Here is a 16250-nt window from a genome sequence, read left to right as displayed (position 1 = left end):
CTATATTATAATTTTCATCGTGTTTCTACAGTCATTAAATATATCAATTTGAGAAACAAAATTCTCAATTTAAAAAAAAAACTATAAAAATATTTTCCTAATATAAAAGAAGATCATTAAAAGAATTAAAAATAATGTACTTAATAATGAATTTCGTGCCTTTTATATTAAATTAAAGAGGATAGAGATGGTGATTGAAAAAAAATTTTCACGCTGCAATGATTATATTAGACAAGCGTGAGAGGCAATTTTCGGCAGACTTTGACGGTATCGTGAAAGCCGCGAGCGACATATATATATACGGTATTTAGCGTATATATATATGCATTTACGCTAATAATATTCATCGTTCGTTAACGAGCGACGTTTATAATGCGAGCAATAGCCATTACACCGTGCAATATTATTCCCGATCGCAGCATGCACGAGGAGATCGGTATATAATATATGTACGGAATTCAGATAATTCACATTGAAATATAATAAATCGAACGCCGAAATAAAGGTAATAAACGTCACCTCGACAGGTTGTACTCTGCCGAACGTATAATTTCTAGGCGAGCTATAAAAGCGCGGAGTTCACGGTGGCGATTTTTTTCGAGACGTCGCTCGCGCGCGAGAGGAAGAAACTCGTAACTTCGGCAGCATCTATGCAGCAAACCGTAAACGTAAATGGCAGTCGCGGATCGTCAGTCTGTCGGTCTGCGAGGCTGTTATCCACGAACTTGAGGGAGTCGATGGGATTCGCCGCGGTGGAATGCCAACCGAAATAACTATCCTCTTTATTCCCTTTGCGAGTCTTGGAGTAGAATCGTGATTCTCTAGCTAAATTAAATAATTTTTTTTTTTTCAAATTATGTGACAAATTATGTTCAGATTTATATCAAAAATTATGTTCATAAACTTATATATAATTATATATTATACACTCGTTCCAAAGAAAGCGGTACCTACACTTAAAATTTGGAAAAAAATCACCAATTTTAAATGACGATAACTTTGTAAATAATAAAGATAGAAAGGTTTCTAAAAAATTAAAATAAATCTTAGAACCTCTACTTTAAGAATCTATTTATTACAATGTCGCGAAATAAATTTATTAAAAATGGTGGATGACAAAACGAGAAAATGCAAAATTGAAAAATAATAAATCGAGTTTACTAAAGCACATGACGTGAAACAAATGTCGCAACTCAATGGGATAAAAAGTATATGATAGTACAGAACTTCCCCTTTAAAATGCTATTTTATTCATCTCGATACGATGATTTTTGACCGAGATATTTGCATTTAAATAAAAAGGCAGCTTTTTACTTTAAATGCGAATAACTCTGCGAAAAATTATTGTATCGAGACGAATAAAAAAGCATTTTAAAGGGGAAACTCTGTACTATCATATGCTTTTTATCCCATTGAGTTGCAATATTTGATTCACGCAATGTATCTTGGCAAACTCGGACATTATTTTTTAATTTTGCATTTTCTCGTTTTGTCATCCGCCATTTGTAATAAATTTATCTCGCAACATTAAAATGAATAGATTCTTAAAGTAGAGATTCCAAGTTTTATTTTCATTTTTTAGAAACCTATCTATCTTTATTATTTACGAAATTATCGTCATTTGAAATTGGTGATTTTTCCGAAATTTTAAGTGTACCACTTTTTTTAAGTGAGTGTATTTATAATTTTTGTACATGTTATAATTTTCGTGTTCTTTTTATAGACATAAAACATATTTTATCAATGTCTCAGATGCTTTAGATTACACTTTTTTAATACAAAATGTTATATATATTTTATATTTTTTACAACTAAAATCTTTATCCTCTCTTCGATAAAATACAAAACACAAACTTTATTTATAAGCATATCATGTTCAACTCCTTTAATCATCTTATGTATATTAGAAAAAATTTTTCTCTTTTTGATGAAAATTGAGATCTGAGAATTTTGTTTCTCAAATTGATATATTTATTGACTATAGAAACATGATGAAAATTATAATATAGAAAATAAAAATTAAATAAATTTAAATATATATACATGCAATATTATCGAAAAGATAATATAGATATATTATCATATTTTGTAAGCTACGACATATTTTCTTCAGCAGATTAAATACGCGGTTTTGTGAAAAATAATCTTCAGATGTCTCCCAAAAGTTTTATATATAAAATTAATGTATAATTTTTTTATACATGTATGTGATAATTCTTGTTTTTTAATATAGACCTAAGAAATATTTCATCAATGCTTAAGGTTATAATTTCTAAGACAAGACATTATATATACTCATAGCAGATGCCATAACTTATTTTTTGGAGGGTCGTGTTATGCGTCGAGAAACTCAGACGCATCCTTCGCGTTGCCTCGCTTACGCCAGAGGGTCGATTAATTGCAGGACGATCTGTATTTACGAGCCAACGTTGAACCAGCATATCTGGTCCACCAAAACGCACACGACCTTTTAAGCATACGATCCTTAACCGGACAATATTTATATCATTATGCAATCACGAGGATTGCGAATGAATTATAAGCCATATTAATGACGAGAAATCGGCTTTTACAAATAAAAGGAAACATTTTGTCACGGTTATTCAAACGGATTTCTTAAAAGCGTCAATTTCATGCTCGAAATAACTGTTAAGACTGGTACCAATCGAGGAAGCACTCTCCGTCGATATGGTCATCATAAATTTATGCTATCTGTTATTGCTTAATCTTGCGATTAAGATTAGACCTGGGGAAATTTAATTGAATTAAAAGAAACTCGTCGGTTTTCTTAACGACTGTGCAATCGGCGGACGCGAGAGTGCAGGTTGAAGTAAAGATGCGATGACTTTTTTAAAGCTTCCGCAATGAAATTGCAAAGAGGCGAAAACACACCTTGCGTTTTAACGAAAGTAACGGCACATGCATATATATTAGATATAATTTTTATTTTTCTTCATATTCATGTTTTTATTGGACGTACGATTAAGTCATAACGCGCGAGTTTGGTGAAACTCCGAGTTTACGATTACATTTATTATTATTATACAATATTATATCTCATGCATATAGCTGTATGTTGCGGAAAACGGTGTATTATGAGAAATGTTGTTAAAAGCTGCAGGGAGCAAAGAAACCCTGTGAACAATATTGCCGACTCGTTACCCCGTTGCAAGAGTGTGCTTTTTCCTAAGAAAATCCCGAGGAGCAAATTGAAGATCCTCGGCTTTAATGCCAGTCGTTATACACACGCGAGCATCGTTACCGACTCGCACGGGAATTGTCAAAGGAAAACCGAGGGAAACTAACGCGCGAGTTCATCTACGTTTCCACGGGAGGTCGGCCACGTTCGCTGAAATATCATTCTAATTGTTTAAGTAGAACAGAAGATTGACGAAAGATAGATAGATAGATAGAACGATATATAGATTTAAAATAAGATAGTAATTATACGTAATTGTATAAAAGAGGACAAATAATGACAAGTCACACTTTTATCTCTTGCGAGATATTATATATAATATCGCGGATCCACGGTGTGAAAGCAATGATGAAGCTTCCTCCGTGGATTCATATTAAGTTGGTCATTCAGAGGAAGAGAGATAAACATCCCGGAAAAAAAGCGAATAAGGTTACAACGGAATGGTGAAGAACATTTAACTAAGTTGTAATTTATTGTTAGTAGAACTTACGGTTAAATTTTGGCTGACTACCGTTGATTATTCAACGGATTTTTGTACTTTGCATCGTCATTCAGTTTCTTTCTTTCCAGCTTAAAATTTTTATCTTCTTCTTTTATGCTATATCTTTTCTCTTTTGGCTTATCTATCGATGTATCTTCTATGAAAGCAATCATGTTGTGCTGACTGTGTAATCATTAAAGGCAAGATATAACAGCTGATCTCTTCTTTAACGATGAGTCTTCGCAGCGATTCGACGCAAAGATCATATATATTCGAGACATACTTTGATAAATTTAACAAACATATTTGACGGGTTGACGCGCTTCAACGGAGACTTTAATTAAAAAAAAATTAACTAGGAAGTTTCGAATAACGCACAGGGATAACGGGGCTCGATAAAAATTAGCGATCCTATTTTGGAAATGTATATAAATTGTGGCGGCACAACTAAAGAATCGCGCGATCTACGACGAGTTACACGGTCACCAACGTGGGCATCGACCATGAAGAGAACCGTATAGCACGAGGACAACCGAAATCAGCGACGTTGGTCGGTTTAAGTGCCTAACTGTAGCGTTTTGTGCTCGGAAATCTGATGCGCAATGCCCATATGCTACTTATGTAAATGGACATTCCTAGCAGATCGAGCGAAGTTAGGTGTCTAAATGTAGAGTTTTATAATTTTGCTGGTCCCGCTCTAAGATGCACGTTTTTTGTGTTTCGGCAAGAGCGAGCGAGCGAGAGAAAAGCGTTTTCATTAAAATAACGAGAAAATATTGATGCAATGTCGTGCTACCATTTATTCAAGCCTTTTAATTGTGATAATAAAGGGGATCGTATAACCGACTTAACTATAAATTTTGACGCGCTTTGGTTACGATGCGAGTATTTACGCAAAGACAGATCCCCGTCTTCGGCTATAATTTTCGCGGGGCGCATCATAAAACTTTCATGTGGTTTTAGCACCTCGTACGGTCAAACAATGCTAAAGAAGACCAGTAGAATCGCGACGAAGCTACTGAATGCAATAAACCACGGCTACCATTTTCGCGAGCTTACGCCATAAATATTGCAACGGTGTAAGAAAGATGTATAATTGTTGTTAACGATATAATAAATGCCTAGTTTGAGCGCGCGTTTGACTTGAATGGGCAAAAAAACAAAAATCATTAAAGTAAAGCTCAAATGATATTTTTACAAAATCTAAAAAAATTTGCGACTTCTGAATTTGCAGTTTACTGTAGAAAAAATGAGATACGAAAATTGATATATCATATATATCTAAAAATATTTACTAGGAAACGATACTCTTAATTATAGATTGCATCACAAAATGTTTTAATAATATATTAATATATTATTTTTTAAATAATAATATATTTCAAATTATATTCAGCAAATATTTATCTTCAAATCTAAACAAGACTAAAATCTTAAAAATTGGTGATAAATTGAGACATTCATTATAAACTGCAGAATATATATATATTATAATCAATATTAAAATTAGAGATGGAAGATTATATTGTAAATTATATAATTTATCAAAGTTACAGGAAAAAAGAGAAGTTTTTCCAGCCAATTTAAAACCATAATTGGAGACATTAAAAGACTTTCTATAAAATTAATGAAATCAAGTTTACATCAGTGTATTGCTGAGGAATAAAATATGTGTTAATAACTTTTCTTTCATTTACATATAATCGAGATCCGTAAACAGCATCAAACGTTAATTCTCCAAGAGAAAAATGCAGCGAGTTTTCTTTCATGGTCATGAAAATTACCATGGCAGACTTTTCTCTCTCGTATATAGAAAACTCGAAACAATATCGTTCTCTGACACCTGGGTAAAGCAAAAGCAAAATAAAGGCTTCCTCGTCCGTCCATAATAAATATATATTAATAGCTCATTGTGTAAATGCATCCTTACACAGCGGCCACTGCATCGGGAGATGCAGACGCGTTTATCCGCACGCGATCATTATCCCGTGCGAAAGTGTTACGCGCATTTACTTCGGCGAAAGGGATCAGGCGGCCGTGTTACGTCTTTCTCAGCCCGTCGTATTCCGCCGATGATCGTGCGAAGTTATTCCAACGATGATCGGCAGTCTAACTGTGGCATTTGGTGCTTTACAAGCTTGTTGCGCGCGATTGTGTGTTGCGCTGTGTGTTTGTGTATGTGTGTGTGGGCGTGGAAAACGCGCCTGGCCACAGGTCAGGAAACAGCGGCGTGTGTGGCAACGGGGTCACCACGGGGTTAACTGCCTAACTGTGGTGCCCTTCGGGATTTTACGACCGTCGGCCCTATGGCTGCGTATCGCGTAGCGAATTATGCGATAGTATTTTAAATGAATTGAAAGAGGAAAAGGGAAAACGAGAGGCAATCTCGAAAAATTAGATATTGCTGCAAGAATATAAATTCCGGTTTGTAAAGGGCTAATAAAAGCCAGGTCCAGAGATATTAAGTGCGACAAAATTATTTTTAATTTTCTCTTTATTTATTTTGAATGGTTTCGGTCTTGTCTCTGAATCCTCGGCGTATCAATTGGAAAAAAGTATACAAAATTTTCATGCACAATAATTATATATTTAATATATTATATATAATATATTAAAAAAATATTTTAAGTATATAAACATAAAGTTTATTAAAATAAAATTTTATTTAAAAATTATTAAGATATATTAATATATATCTTAGTAAGCCTTTGCAGAGATGGAGAATAAGAGTATTTACTAATTAAGATTCTTTTTACTAATTGATATACTGAGAAAGGACTGAAACAGTCCTTCAAAGAATAAAAAAAATTTGTCAAATTTTTTTGATGCACCTATCTTACTAACCCTTTTCATGCCTGAATTTGTAGTTATAAGTCAGACCCATTGATTATTTTACTGCAAGAAATAGGTCGTATCTCCTTTACTCGTGCATCCGCCTTGAAACAAAACGCTTGTTTACGCGTTGTTAGCTTCAGATATTATAAGCATACCCTCTCTCTCTCCTCTGCTTACCGCGGCGCGAGTCGTTAGGCGTTACAGGCAAAAACTGTAATACTCGCGAAGCGTCACCTTGAACAGGCGCAGTGAGTGCAACAGCCGATCCCGCCACGCTCGTTAGGATCGGACATTACGCCATTGTTGTTGAACTCCGGGTTCACATTTGATTCGCTCGATCGTTCGCCGCGAGACATGCGCGTTGAGGAAGCGAGTGCCAGAAGAAAAGGCGAGATCCTTCAGTCACGGTTCTATGATCCACGAGACGCGTTAATCCTCGAATACTCACGCGATCAGGAATGTTTCGAGTCGAGGATGAGTATGATGATCCCGAGTTATTATATTCATAATGTCTATTTATCCGCTTTTCATCATCGCCCACTCACATTTACATTGTTACCTCTATGCGCAGTATTTGTGTAACTTAACGATTGTAACTGATGTCAAATTAATGGAGTTCTGAGTTAGAGATCGATAAGAAAGAAAATTACGCTATAAAAATTTGCCAGCTGAATAATAGCAAGATTTAGACGTCCCAAAATAATAATGCTGTAATGGAGTTGTCAGACGTGTAATTAGTAAGATTCGAAACGAGCTTCTTGACGTTCACCTTTTAGCACCCATCAGCGGTAACAAGAGATTAAACTAATTGAATTTATTAAAGTTTGCCGAGAAAAAAAAAAGACAATCCAATCTAACGAGACGTCAGCTTCTACCTTGATAAAGTATCCGTCGAACGCCCTTCCTTAGCATTCCCTCTACGCTTTCCTGGGCGTTTGTAATAGAATAAATGAGCATATGTTCTAATCATTAGGGGAGTTATAGCTGATTAACAGCGGTGCTTCGCGATGCAATAAACTCGCCCTGCCCTGGAATGAGTCTAACTAATACGATTTATCGCGCATCGAATCCGTGTTTGAAATTACCAGGGAACATCCCTAGAACATATATCGTTGTCATCAACAACGCCACGTTGTTGTTGCCGAGAGAGCTCGAGCACGGAAACACGGTGGATAATTGAATTTACAACGTCGCGTTTTTTTTATTTTATCTGCGTAGCATCAGCAGAGGTTGCTTAATTCGTGCAAAAAAAAATCCGAGAATTCTCAGGGAATTTTATTAAAATTCGAAGAATTTTTTTCAAAAATTGTATCTTTCATAATTTTATTCGCATATCGCAAGTGATCGATAATCCGCTGATTGATCAAGTTGTAATCGTATATGTTATTTAGCTATTATTTTCTTCAATTTTTTTAAAAATTAATATCAATAAATTTTTAATGTCTCCTTAAGACATTCATACTAAATTACTTTTCATTTTATATTTTATACCTTTAGTGTTTACATATATATTGTATTTTATATTATCATCCAAATTAATTTCGACTAGGTACTAAATTAATATTAAATAATGTAAAATTGCATTCTTGATCACTCTTTTCTTTAATCGCATAAATATAAAATATTAGAAAGCGCGTGTACAATAAAGAAATTTATTTAAAAAAATTACATCTATAAAATCTAAAATTTTAATGAAAATACCAGGAAGATCAGGAAATTTTTTTAAAAAAGATTTGAGAGTAGACACCTTGAATCGCGTTCGTTGCCTCTATCTCGTGTGCCGCTTTAACTATGATCCAGAACGAGCCAATTATTTCCAGGATTCCGCGAGGATAACGTTGCGATTCTCGTCACGTGTGCGTCTCGTCGAATGTCAAACCAAGGAGCGTGCAGTTTCAATTTAGAGACAGGAAAAGCTGTACGGAAAAGAGAAGATCGAGCCGATCGATTCGCCTTCGTCGGGAGAAGAATAGAAGAGACGCAGCGAGAACGCAAAAATTAGCGATATCGAAAGACGAACGACGGAGAAACGTCGCAAAATTAGATTCGCGAGCGAACCGCGTTTTTTTCTGCCTTTGAATATTTTTTTTCCTCTGTGAGACACTCTCGACGATATTGAACAAAATTTACGAGAGTCTGTCGCGTATTCTTCCCGGGTAAACTTGCGTACGTTTTTGTTACTCGCTCTTTTATTCTCTTTTCACCCTCTCGACGATCCATATACGGATATACCTGACACTTTATCGCGACAACAGGAGTTATTATTTATTTATTCATGACATCACGGAATATAAATTTATCCTGTTTCGTTGTAGCATTCTGCGCAAAATTATTGTGCTCGTTCTACTGGTTTCCAGCTGAGATTGACGGCTGTCAATGGGAAAAGTGAGACGAGAATAGTTAACAATTTAAAATGAACACGAGACAGGATTGATAGGATAGTGATTGTCAGACGAATGTCTTCGTTAGTTCGACATTTTCTTTTTCATTCCCTTCAAGTTGCTTCAGTGTGCTGGAATAAGTATGTACGGAAGAAGCGGAATTAACGATTCTAGGAGAGATGACAATATGATAGTTGCGATAATTGAATAAGACTTTCGCTTAAGATTTCACCGATCGAGACTGATTTATCAAATCAGAAATCAATATATCCAGAAATGAAAGATCCTTAAAATTAATAGTTAAAATTAATAACAAAGAGAAAGTGCAAATCTCAGACAGCAAAATGGAACAAATTAACTTCCGGAGCGAGGAAAATTCTTTTGCTAAATAATTATCGTGCCGTTCTTTAAATCGTAGCTGAATTCTTCAGGTTGTACCGTATGCTTCTTGAAGATACCCGGTGAATTAAGTCTCATCAGTCATCATTAGAAACAGTCATTACAACTTTCTTCGCAAGAAACAATTACACAGCTGATATCGCCGCGTGTCCACGAAGATTTATGAATATCGCCTGTGCTTACGTTCCCCTACTTTTCTCTTCATTACAGGAAGTAATGAAGGGAGAATGTACTTGAAGAACAAATCTTCTAGGAGAATCCCAGGAATGAAGATAAAATGTATCGCTTTCTACGTAAAGAACAATTGTAACATAAGCACTGCGTCGGGATAAATAATTCGATAAACTTAATATTTGCTAATCAATAACCATCAGGTTATTAAAAAGTTATCGTTAAGCAATATGAATGCAAAAAATAAAAAAAAATAAAGATGAACGTGAAGAAGAGAAGAAGCGACTAGCAATTTAGACGAGTTTATGCTACGCTGATCGGTTTCATTATAACTGAAGTAGTAGGTATATGAGCAAGCTCATCTCTAACCCTCGTTAAGAGCACTCGAATGAACTAGAAATTCATTGCGCACTATACCGAGTCCGCTAATTAAATTACAACTTTACCACAGCCATTCTATTACCGACACACGCACAGAAATATAATTTACTTTTTTTTTCTAAGGCGAAAGTTTCTCAACATCGTAATAAATATCGCGCTTGATATTCTTCGCGACGCGATTAAGGATTTACTTCGCACGATATATCACCTTTCCGATTTTCCATAATACTGTTCTCAGCCCCGCGACTTATGAATCATTTTAATCTCACCCTTTTACGATCTCTCGTTTACTCGTTTACAAACGAGCCGTAATTCTTCATCAAGTTTATTTCAATCTTTACGACGTCAATTTTTGCGATCGTAAACGCTAAAAATTTCCGTATATAGCTTATCGAAGTGCTTATAAAAAAAAAAAAAAAGAAATTTAGAGATTCTCCCTCGACGTTTCTTACGCAAATCGGAAGAAAAATGCCAGGGCGAAGTAAAGTAAAGCGCGTCGGTGGCGAACGGAGGAGGAATAAGGAACGTGTATAACATATATACAGCTATCTACTGCCGTTTTCTACAATGTCTTATTATTACAAGAGCAGTCTTTATAAAACCATGCCCATCGTAGACGCGTGTCATCGCCCGGGAATCGATTAGGCGGATTTCGTGCGCAGAGGAGAAACAGTGGTCTGCGGTCTACCATGACAGGAGAGTTGCAACCAGCTGTGTCAGACGTGACTGGAATTCAATGTGACGGCTGCGACTTAATGTTAAAGGCTCGAGAAAATTATCGGATCCCGCTGCTCTCGGTGGGGGAGGAAAGGAAGGATCGTTAAGTCTCGGGGATAGTTAGCGGATGAAATCGACGGAACCGTGAAATTCAAAACGACGGCGAGCGCGAAGCGAAATAATATATCCGAGATATCGCAAATAGCCAATAATCCATATAATCTTCATTTAATACTCTCTCTCTCTCTGTGTGTTATAGTATTATATATAATTTTTTTTTTAATTATTTTAAATATATAATTTAAAAAAAAACACAAATATATAGACCAATCGGAGAATCTCTGTTGAGTTCAATTAAACATCATTATTTTGTCATGAAATTCAAAACGACGGCGAGCGCGAAGCGAAATAATATATCCGAGATATCGCAAATAGCCAATAATCCATATAATCTTCATTTAATACTCTCTCTCTCTCTCTCTGTGTTATAGTATTATATATAATTTTTTTAAAATTGTTTTAAATATATAATTTAAAAAAAAAACACAAATATATAAACCAATCAGAGAATCTCCGTTGAGTTCAATTAAACATCATTATTTTGTCATAAGAACCAAGTCGAAGATATTATTAAACGATTAAGCAACCGATGTGTAAGGTGTAAGTGATTCGTTCAGCAGATGGATATCTCGCGCGCGAAGTTAATCCGCGAACGGAAGGCGCCGTCAGAAATAAAGCAATCACACATATAAGAGATTGCGATTCCACCCGGTTACACTAATAGCGTCTGATCGCGATCGCTGCGCGTAATAATTACGCGCAATCGGCGTAAACATCGCGAGCAAATTACATAACATTAAATTACGTAACATTAGCATGTATATAAATAAAATATGCGCGATGCAAAATACGGAGAAGCGAATTTTTGCGCAAAGTGACGCGCGCGAGAATCGCGCACTTGTCATTAATCAAACCGCGCGTAATTTGCAAGCCCATAATCCGCTATGGGGCGGTCATCGGAAAGAAAGATAGATAGAGAGAAAGAGGAAGGAAGAGCAGAAACAGATAGCTAAACTTTTTTTCGCGTTTGTCAGCCTACGGCAACCAGCCCGACAGGATATCTCGCGCGAGGAATCGGACGTTATACGAACGAGCGTTTCCTTTCGCGGAGATGAGGAGGCGCATAAAGCAGACTTCGATGAGAGGAATAAGCGCGCGCACAGCTTCTCGTCGGGGCCTTTCCCGATAGAGCGTAACGAAGTTGTTGCGCGTATTACTCGGAGGAGCGCTCTTTACATGGTGAACGCGACGTTTTACCGGAGTATTTGCCGCCGCTACTCTTCGTGTGTCAAAGCGCGTTGCAAACCGCGACGGAATCGCTGAATAACAGAGAAGCGCACCCGGGAGAGAGAGAGTTTGCTTTTGCCTCGTCGTAATATTACGTAATGTCAGATGTCGCGAGGATACATCGTCGCACATACACACGTGCAAGGTGGATTATGGGAGAGTGGACAGGTTTGCCTCGAGTCTTATTCTCTTTCTCTCGATGCTACGTAAATATTACGTTTCTCCTCGCGGATGGAGTCTCGAACGAGTCGGAACGACCAGCGATATAAGCCCATAGACATAGCAATAATTTTGAATAATGGCGATGGTGCATTAGAGAAGGCTTTCTATCGTCTCCTCCGAGATCGATCTCGCGAAAATATCCTCGCCAAGCGCGATTCGTCTTACGATAATCCAACGCGCAATTTGCTACCAAGTAGATCACGAAACGTATCAGCGGCGAGTCATAAATTGCCTTACGCAAGCTCGCGCTATCGGTAGCATCTGAAAGTCGGAAGTCCTCGCGGGCCGCTGACAATAACTCTATTGAACGCTCGGGGAGGAAAAAAATGCGAAACCCTCTTCCGAGTCCGGCGTAGTCGAGAATACAATCTAAGGTAGCTCGCTAAAACTCCCGCATTCATCACTCTCGCTGGCAATCTGGTGGTGGATAGATATCTTTTCCTTTGAATCGCGAACACAGCTTCTTTAGCTTCGCGTAAGCGACTTCCGGTACGAACGTCCTTTTGTTCAGCCGCCGCGACGACGAAGACGGGCGATCGCCATTTCGCGCCGGCTGCCTTTTAAGGTAGGAAGCTCGTCCGAGTCATTTTCATGCTCGGTTTATGTTACCTACCTATCTTGCGCATAGCAACGCGATCGTCCGTATCTAAAACGTGGCCGCCGCAACGGACCCTCTTTCTCCGAGCGAGCGATAGAACCTGAAGCGGACCCCGAAGTCGTCGCTACCGCGTGTCTTGGCCGCGGTATCTATAAATAGACCCGTTCCGACGGTAGACTGCGTGACCTTGCTGAGAAATCACTTTTAGACCCAGGATGGAGAAAAGCGAATGTCGGCGAGGAAAGAGGGATAAGAACATCGCGCGTGAAAATGAGGCAAGAAAAGAGGAATATACCAGAAGTGTGTAAGTTCTTATGTATATAATGAGATGCGTGTCACGCGTTAAGTGCACCATAACGAATCGTCAATTATCGTCTAGTTTGAACGCACAGCGAGCTTTTATTCCTAGATGTGGAGTTTATATTTATATATGTGTATATTACGTACGGATAAACGTGACCGGAGTCTAGTACAACGTCGAGGATAATAACGAAGTCTGAAATTGCCACGAAGACGGATTTTATCGGGCTTCGATTGGAATTACGTGGCTCACGGGCGTTTACAGAGGGAACAGTTCTAGCGGAAGGATAATCAATTATTTCCACTCAAGTAGATTCCTTCGAGAGATCGCGAGCATAATTTACATATATATATATATATATATATATATGTGTAATGTATACGTCGATGCGGGCGAACGTACCATAGTGTATACGGAATCAATTATTTTTTTTCAATAATTTCTTTCTTCCAATCATATTATCGCGGACACGTGAAGATGATGGGAAAATTGGTGAATCCAAGCGGGATTGTTTATATATTCTCGTCGCACATATACGGGCGCGGTTATTTTCGTCATCGATGAAGTGAAGAGGACTATAAGTGCATAGGACGTGCAATTTCTCGCGGCGTACAATAATTACGCCGATACACGATACGCGGCTACATTACTCTGACGGAGAAAGAGAGACGCGACGAGATAAGAGCGGATATGCTAAACGCGAGAATGCCGTATAGCGGGAGAGAAGAACTTGTTGAACGGTCGTCGGCCCTCTCGTGTCCGATGGATCGATCTTCGGTGTTTATTGCGCGCAGCGAGGCGCTACGAAAGGACGACGTGTATAACGACAGAATGTGAGAACGAACGACGGGGCGGAAGTTGTTGAGAGAGAAGATTAGCGCGCGAAATAATTGCAATGGGCGTAGATAAGGGCGACGATTTTCGAGTCTTTATCGTGCGGCGGATGAGAAAAATAAAATAGAGAAGAAAGGCTGACTAAAACAAGAGGGAACGTCGTCGACGTCGAAACGAGAAATCATCTCGGATGATCGCAGGGAAAATAATGAGGTATACCCCTGCTGTTCTTCCGCGTCCTTCGCGGTCGCCACCTTCGCCTTCTTCTCGTGACTCCAAGCAAAAACGGGAAGCATCTCCTTTTCCCTTCAACGGAGCGTAATAACTAAGCGCCGACCTCTAAGCGCCCCGAGAGGAACCGGAGTAATCCACCTGGTCGGGGATCCTCTTCTCTTCCGAGGATGCGCTTATCGAGCACGATATTGCCGTGATTTGCGCGGTTGCTGTTTGATAAGTTTAGGCACGGTTGTCGGTAGCTTCCTCGCTCGCTTCGCTAAATTACGGTTTAATGAATAATAACCGTAATTATCGGCGGATCTAATCTTTCGAGAGGGATTAAACATCGGTCGCCCCACTCTATCTCGTCGATTAGGAATCTCGCGGGCGCCTAGAAGAGGTTAGTTGCGAATATTTCTTCTGGATCTCTCTTCGCGCCACGTTGTTGTCGGCCGAGCCGTTGTGCCAACATCATGCGCGCGCGCGCGCGAGCTCGAGAGTCCTTGACCGACCCTGAACCCAGAAGAGTGGAAAGCCGCCTGGTATCCCATTGGCTGCCGCACGCGAGAGAGTCGATGCCTCTCGAACGGATGAACTAAAATATAGTGATTACGTGCGCGGGGGCGGGTGTGGGAGGACGAGGCGGAGGAGGAAACTTATGCGGAGGAAACTAAGAAATCGTGATGAACGGCTAGGAACGCCGCGAGAGAGAGAGAGAGATCGGCGGGAATATCTAAATGGGTTGTGTTCCTTTTGCCGGCGGTCTTCTTCGGCGTTGCGTTTCCGTATGGACGCCCGAAGAGGATTGATGATAAGTCGCGAGGAGTGTACATAGATGCGATAATCTAAGGGAGAAAATATACTCTGCCGATTCCAATTTCAATATATCAATTTTTCTTATATACGAAATATTCAGTTTTAGTAGTAACCTTTAATATAATATTATATATATATATTTTATATGTTGAATTTTTTTATATATTTTGAGATCATAAATTCCCAATTCTATACTTGTCAGATCTCAAAATGACAGAATATATTAACATTATATAAATATGATTTATATTATGAATATTGTATTTCCTTGCGCAATACAAGATGGAAGTTTTGACGCAATCTGAAAATATTATATATTTCTTAATATTATCGAATATTTTTATATTAAAATCCAAAAAATGTCACGTTGTGTAAAGAGAAAGAAAAAATTATAAACGCAGAGATATTAATTCTCTTATTACAATTGGATGACTTCAAAATGTGTCTTTATTCTTCTTTTATTTAGCTCAGTTTTTTTATTGTCGTATAGTTTATATTGTCGAATTAAATTCTAACCCTACGGTTTTATGATTTTACTTTCTCCAGTCTGTCTGCCGATCGTAGAAACTGATTTTCGATAACGTCTGTCCGATTTCAGAACCTGTTTAGTCACTTTCCATCTATCCCTGACACTAGATCATTGACATTCGATCTCTGACATTCGATCATTGGAGCTTCTCATAAGAATTCAACAATTATTTTCATTCGAATCGATAAAATAAAAAATGAGAGTTTCTATTTTTTCGGATGGAAATTTTTTTTAGAGTTTTTTAAATAACACCTCAAAAAATATTGGAATTCTAATTGTCTATAATGAATTGAAATGAACAAAATTATAATGAATTTTTCCAACGTAAACATAAAAAAGAAGATATTCTATATAGCTTTGAATCTCTATTTTCGATACTTATGCAGAATTCTACTCATACTTGAAACTTCATTAGGAACTTAAAAATTTTATTAAGAAGTTTAAAAAAGAGCGCAGACTCGATCATATTTTTAAAGTTGCGATGGAGAGATCTGGCGAATATAAAACACCATAATAAAATATAACACAACCGCGAATTAAATACGAGCGAACCCTCGGGATCATTACTCCCGTTTTACCGGTAACTCACGCACTTCTGTCTCACCGGGAGTTTCCCGTTGCTCTTTCGTGTCTACGATTTCGCTTGGTGTCCCCTGTTCTGTAACGGTATCGGGACACATCGAGCGAATCCAAACTGGCTGAGTGAGGCGTGTTCCGAAAACGCCGCGATAATCGCTCGTCGATAATCTCGTCCCAATTTCATATTCGCCTCGAGTCTCTCTCTCTTTCTCGCTTTGCAAATTCCGACCGCTCGTGCCATTTG

At 38.0% G+C, this 16250-nt stretch overlaps 1 protein-coding gene across 3 annotated transcripts in view; it reads right to left on the bottom strand.

Moving 5' to 3' along the window:
- Positions 1–16250, bottom strand: part of tyn (trynity) — a 202517-nt gene that overhangs the window by 47411 nt on the left and 138856 nt on the right. The gene's annotated exons all lie outside the window — the stretch shown is intronic.

This window comes from Nylanderia fulva, unplaced genomic scaffold, assembly GCF_048542155.1.
Source record: "Nylanderia fulva isolate GAGA-0341 unplaced genomic scaffold, ASM4854215v1 Scaffold17, whole genome shotgun sequence".
In the NCBI taxonomy this organism is placed as follows: Eukaryota; Metazoa; Arthropoda; class Insecta; order Hymenoptera; family Formicidae; genus Nylanderia; species Nylanderia fulva.
This window is presented reverse-complemented; position numbering and strand designations above follow the sequence as displayed.